Source organism: Eriocheir sinensis, chromosome 41, assembly GCF_024679095.1.
Source record: "Eriocheir sinensis breed Jianghai 21 chromosome 41, ASM2467909v1, whole genome shotgun sequence".
Lineage (NCBI taxonomy): Eukaryota > Metazoa > Arthropoda > Malacostraca > Decapoda > Varunidae > Eriocheir > Eriocheir sinensis.
In genome coordinates this window covers 15,171,055-15,175,976 of record NC_066549.1, presented here as the reverse complement: position 1 = coordinate 15,175,976, position 4,922 = coordinate 15,171,055, and the positions used below count along the sequence as shown (strand labels likewise).

General features: G+C 39.0%; 1 long non-coding RNA gene across 3 annotated transcripts; it reads right to left on the bottom strand.

Moving 5' to 3' along the window:
- Window positions 1–1,201: 1,201 nt before the first annotated feature.
- Window positions 1,202–3,801, bottom strand: LOC127009711 (uncharacterized). 3 transcript variants are annotated; one of them, XR_007762144.1, is made up of 3 exons: window positions 2,936–3,801; window positions 2,647–2,903; window positions 1,202–2,548 (listed from the first exon to the last, which is right to left on the bottom strand). It is a non-coding gene; the product is annotated as an uncharacterized LOC127009711 (long non-coding RNA). The 3 variants fall into 3 exon arrangements; XR_007762145.1 differs by lacking the exon at window positions 1,202–2,548 and adding an exon at window positions 2,591–2,646 and having other exon boundaries at window positions 2,744–2,903; window positions 2,936–3,786; XR_007762146.1 differs by lacking the exon at window positions 1,202–2,548 and adding an exon at window positions 2,591–2,646 and having other exon boundaries at window positions 2,776–2,903; window positions 2,936–3,783.
- Between the last annotated feature and the right edge of the window lie 1,121 nt (window positions 3,802–4,922).

Genomic DNA, 4,922 nt, shown 5'->3' with positions numbered 1-4,922 from the left:
GCAGTCAGCCCAGGAAATACACTTGCAAGACTCCATCGTCAGGACCTTCATGTTTTTATTTATTATTATTTTTTTTTACAGCTACGGAGACAGTTCAAGGGCGTAATGAAAAGAATAAAAAAAAGGCCCGCTACTTACTGCTCCAGGACAGAGGTTAAAGGAGTTATTTAATTACACTTTTTCTACTCACTCAGAAGATCCGCATTCTGACCGCGGGGAGCCAGTTGAGTAGCCCTGATATATATGTCTCCTCAAAGCCTCTTCAACTCCCCCTCCCTCGCCCTTCCCAGCACGGTGCAGGTCCAGGAGCGGAACAACGTGCTCAACATGGCCAACGAGGCGCTCATGGACCAGATACGTGACCTGAGGGAGAACCTTCACATGAGGGAGGAGGCGCTGGCGAGACGCAGGGTGAGCGTGCTGGTAGTGATGGTGGTGAGGGTGTGGGTGGTGGTAGTGGGGGTGAATGGTAGTTTTGACAAGGATAGCGATAGTATACAATTGGTTATTAGCGACAGGTAGTAGTAGTAGTAGTAGTAGTAGTAGTAGTAGTAGTAGTAGTAGTAGTAGTAGTATTTCCACGGGTAGCCAGTGTTATGAACCTAGTGATAGATTGACAAGACTTCTATTGCACTATAACGTGAAAAAGAACCCGATTGATCTTCTTTGTGGCCTTAGGAAATGGTTGTTGTGAGACCCGAAGGCTTTTAATAACACGGGCCTTAGACAGAGAGAGGAAGAGATGCCATTTTAGTAATAGTGGTAGGAGAACAAAAACATTCATTAAAACCCGACTGATCTCACTTGTGGCCTTAGGAGATGGTTGCTGTGAGAGTCGGAACCTTTTGATAACACGGGCCTTAGACAGAGAGAGGAAGAGATGCCATTTTAGTAATAGTGGTAGGAGAACAAAAACATTCATTAAAACCCGACTGATCTCACTTGTGGCCTTAGGAGATGGTTGCTGTGAGAGTCGGAACCTTTTGATAACACGGGCCTTGCTATCGGGGGTCACGTTCTCGATGACTAACTAACGTTCTTCTTTCCTCTGACAGCGTTGGTACCTGAGTCGCCAGGCGCATGCTTACGCCCAAGCGGCCCAAAATTGACCCGGAAGAACACGACACATGGAAGGAAGAAGAAGGAAAAGATGAGAATGAAAAGAAGAAATGGCAGGAGAAGAGAGAACACGAGACAGGGGAAGAAGAAAAAGGAGATGAGAATAGAAGGAATGTGAGGAGATAAGAGAAAACGCGTGACAAGAAATGAAGGAAAAGGAAAAGAATATGATAATGGAAAGTATGGGAGAGTAAAGAAAGGAAGAGGAGATGAGAATGAAGAGAAAGAGAGGAGAGGAGAGAAGATACGAAACTTGGAGTGAAGAAGAAGGAAGAGAAGGCAGGGAAGGAAGAAGGAAGAGGAGATGAGAGTGAAGAGAAAGAGAGGAGAGGAGAGAAGATACGAAACTTGGAGTGAAGAAGAAGGAAGAGAAGACGAAGATGGAAAACAATAAAGCAGATGAGAGGAGAAGATTAGACAGGGATGGAAGAGGAAGAAAGAGAGGATGATAATGGAAAGGATGATAAAAGGGGGAAGAAGAGAGAAAAGTAGACAGCAAAGGAGGAAGAAAAAGATGAGAATGGAACGCATAAAAGAAATGGATCAGAGGAGGAAAAAAAAAACAAGAGGGAGGGAAGGAAGAAAAAGAGAGAAAAGGGAGAAAAGAATAGGTCAAAATTTACTCCCTTTCTCCCTTTTTTCTCTCGCTTTCTCCCTTTCTTACTCTCCCTTTTTTTTTTTTACATCGAGAAGGAAAGTGTTCAAGGTGGAATTCGTTGATGAACCAAAGTTTACGTTATATAACAAATTAACTTAGATATTGATAATGTGTTTAAATGCGCTCAAAGTAACCCATATTATTAGGCTATTATTATTATTATTATTATTATTATTATTATTATTATTATTATTGTTATTATTATTATTATTATTATTATTATTATTATTATTATTATTATTATTATTATTATTATTATTATTATTATTATTATTATTATTATTATTATTATTATTATTATTATTATTATTGTTATTATCTTTGTATATTTTTTCTTTTTCTTCTTTCTTTCTTTTTCGCTTTTCTCTTCTTTTTTTCTTCTTCCTTCTCTTCCTCCTTTTCTTATTTTTTTCTTTTTCTTTTCTTCTTCTTCTTCTTCTTCTTCTTCTTCTTCTTCTTCTTCTCATTATTATTATTATCATTATTACCATTAGTGATATTAGTATTATTAGTATTAGCCGTACTATTCTGCTCGCTAATAATTAAGATGACTAATTATTTGTCTAAGTTTTAATGACTTTTCGTTTGTTTCGTTTTATATTGTTTTAATGTTTTAATGTTGACTGCGGTGATTGTGGTTAACGAGAGAGACGTGTTTTATACTGGTTTAGGGTTTAATTATGATCTCGGTTTAATTCGGTTTTAATTACCTTTATTCAGTTCAATTCAGTTCTTATTTACTTTTTTACAGTTCAATTCAGTTCTTAATTACTTTTTTCCAGTTCAGTTCGGTTCTTAATTACTTTTTTTTCCAGTTCAATTCGGTTCTTAATTACTTTTTTTTCCAGTTCAATTCGGTTCTTAATTACCTTTTTTTCAGTTCAATTCGGTTCTTAATTACTTTTTTACAGTTCAATTCGGTTCTTAATTACTGTTTTTTTTAAGTTCAATTCGGTTCTTAATTACATTTTTTCCAGTTCAATTCGGTTCTTAATTACTTTTTTTCCAGTTCAATTCGGTTCTTAATTACTTTTTTTTCCAGTTCAATTCGGTTCTTAATTACATTTTTTCAGTTCAATTCGGTTCTTAATTACTTTTTTTTAAGTTCAATTCGGTTCTTAATTACCTTTTTTTCAGTTCAATTCGGTTCTTAATTACTGTTTTTTTAAGTTCAATTCGGTTCTTAATTACTGTTTTTTTAAGTTCAATTCGGTTCTTAATTACTGTTTTTTTAAGTTCAATTCGGTTCTTAATTACTGTTTTTTTAAGTTCAATTCGGTTCTTAATTACTTTTTTTCCAGTTCAATTCGGTTCTTAATTACTGTTTTTTTAAGTTCAATTCGGTTCTCGGTCTACGCCTGTTTTAATTTTGTATATTATCGTTTTTCGTCCCCTCTTTTGTCTCCTTCGCGAATACTCGTATATTTCTCCGATTTTCATTCATGTCATTATTTTGTATTCGTCTTTTAGCTAAGTTTAAGAAATAAGTTTAACGCAGTAGCTGTATCAAGTGTGTGTGTGTGTGTGTGTGTGTGTGTGTGTGTGTGTGTGTGTGTGTGTGTGTGTGTGTGTGTGTGTGTGTGTGTGTGTGTGAGTGAGTGAGTATTTTTTTTTACAGCAAACAACTCAAAGGCAACAAAAAGAAAGTGTTGAAAAAAAAGCCCGATAATCGTGTCTCCAAAAAGCAATGTATGTGTGTATGTGTGTGTGTATGTATGTGTATGTATGTGTATGTCATTTTATACATCTATATTAATTATTTCTCCCGCGCTGGGCATCCTTTTAGTACTTTTCTACGGTCCCCGGGGCCTACAACAACAACACCTTCAATAAAACAATATATACATCTTCGCTTCTCTTTAAATTTCCCAGACGGCAGCAGAAGGTAAAGAAAGGCGAGTCCAGTACGTGATCTGGCCGCTATCACGTGCTTCCCTATACCCCCAACCTTCACCCTTTCAACCCCATTCCCTTCGTCCCTTCACACAAACAAACCCTTCCTCCCTCTCCTTCTCTTCCTTCCTTCCACACTCTTTCGTCTCTAAACACACACTCTCCCATTGCTTTCCTCTTTCACTCCCTTCACACACATACCTCCCTCTCTCTCTCTCTCTCCTCCTCCTCCCCTTCTTCACGTACCCACAGATGAGCCACGGAGAGCCACGGGAGAGCCATGGACTCAGCCCCATCAACACAAACTCACACAGACACTATTTCACTCGCTTCTAATACTTCCATACACATTCTCTGCCTTTCCTTCCGTCTCCTACCTTCACGTACCTTCAGAAGAGCCACAGAGGAGTCACAGGGAGCCACAGCGTCAGTCCCAGCGTCACCAACTCACGGGAGAGACTGGCTAACGTAGGCAAGGGCAAGAGTCGGAGCGGTGCCTCGAAGTCTCAGTCAACACCTTCAGGCGACGGACCGAACCACTTGCCTTGTTCTCGTTTGATCCTTCTGGTTATATCCTCTCTCTCTCTCTCCGTTTCCTTTATTTCCTCTCTCTCTTCTCCATCTCTCCCTCCTCTTCTTCCTCTTCGTTTCCAAGTCCTCCTTTTCCTCCTCCTCCTCTTTCTCTTCCTCTTCTCTCTCTCTCTCTCTCTCTCTCTCTCTCTCTCTCTCTCTCTCTCTCTCTCTCTCTCTCTCTCTCTCTCTCTCTCTCCGTTTCCTTTATTTCCTCTCCCTTTTCTCCATCTCTTCCTCCTCTTTTTCCTCTTCGTTTATAAGTCCTCTCTCTCTCTCTCTCTCTCTCTCTCTCTCTCTCTCTCTCTCTCTCTCTCTCTCTCTCTCTCTCTCTCTCTCTCTCTCTCTCTCTCTCTCTCTCTCTCTCTCTCTCTCTCTCTCTCTCTCAGTGAGCAAGCAACACTAAGTAACACAGTATTGATTGTCTTAGCTCTTATTTCTCACCGGCAACACTCAAGCAACACAGGCGAAGGATAAACAGCAAGGAAACAACAAACACAGGAAGATCACGTTTTGTTTTTGTTTATTTCTTTCTTTCTTTATTTCATTCCTCAATCCAAAAAAAAACACACTACCTACCTAAGTACCTGTGTGTGTGTGTGTGTGTGTGTGTGTACTAGAACAAAACTAAAGGAACTGCTGCGAACATACGAACACACACACTATATATATAAACAGATAA